Genomic DNA, 312 nt, shown 5'->3' with positions numbered 1-312 from the left:
AGTAAGGAACTCTGTTTGTTTGTGTTTGTTTATATATGCTAGTATATATACGTGTGCTTCTAATCACATCAAATATATATATGTATGTGTGTCCATACCCAAGTATATAGGGTACACACAAAAAGTTTTTTTCTTTTCCTTTTTTTTTCTCAAATTGAAAATAATTTTCTCCGTAATCAATGCTCCATATTTTTGTTAGCTTTAATGGAGTTCCTTCCGCCTATTAGTGAACTCTCTTGCCGTTCTTTAATAGCCTCAATAGCCAAGAGAGAGAGAGACCAGAGCATTAAGTTGAAGGCGCCATAGTTCCGT

At 34.3% G+C, this 312-nt stretch overlaps 1 protein-coding gene across 1 annotated transcript in view; it reads left to right on the top strand.

Moving 5' to 3' along the window:
• LOC119592922 (dual 3',5'-cyclic-AMP and -GMP phosphodiesterase 11A-like) overlaps positions 1 to 312 on the top strand; it is a 113,884-nt gene that overhangs the window by 89,180 nt on the left and 24,392 nt on the right. The window lies entirely within an intron of this gene.

The sequence above is a fragment of the Penaeus monodon genome, chromosome 31 (genome assembly GCF_015228065.2).
Source record: "Penaeus monodon isolate SGIC_2016 chromosome 31, NSTDA_Pmon_1, whole genome shotgun sequence".
Taxonomy (NCBI): domain Eukaryota; kingdom Metazoa; phylum Arthropoda; class Malacostraca; order Decapoda; family Penaeidae; genus Penaeus; species Penaeus monodon.
This window is presented reverse-complemented; position numbering and strand designations above follow the sequence as displayed.